The sequence below is a fragment of the Haliaeetus leucocephalus genome, unplaced genomic scaffold, assembly GCF_000737465.1.
Source record: "Haliaeetus leucocephalus isolate CR32 unplaced genomic scaffold, Haliaeetus_leucocephalus-4.0 Scaffold555, whole genome shotgun sequence".
NCBI lineage: Eukaryota > Metazoa > Chordata > Aves > Accipitriformes > Accipitridae > Haliaeetus > Haliaeetus leucocephalus.
In genome coordinates, this window is record NW_010972991.1 from 20,831,057 (window position 1) to 20,831,361 (window position 305).

Below are 305 nucleotides of genomic sequence, written 5' to 3' on the forward strand. Positions count from 1 at the left end.
GGCGGTTAGCTCCCGAGCCCGCCGGAGGGCAGGGGCTGAGGAGGCCTCCCGTTTCCGAGCGGGCTGTCCCCAGGACACCCGGACCGGCGAAGGAGCAGAAGGCGGGAAGGCTCAGAAAACTAATTTTTGGGGAAATACTCTTTTTTTTGTTTGTTTCTTTTTTTTTGTACATCCAGGCTTACCAACTGAGAAACAGTACCAGGGGAAGCGGCCCACCTGTCTGCCGCCACTGAGGGAGAGCTGCTGAGGTTGGGCAGCCATGGGGAAAAATCCCATGGAGCGCCAGGAAAGGCCTTTTAAAAAAA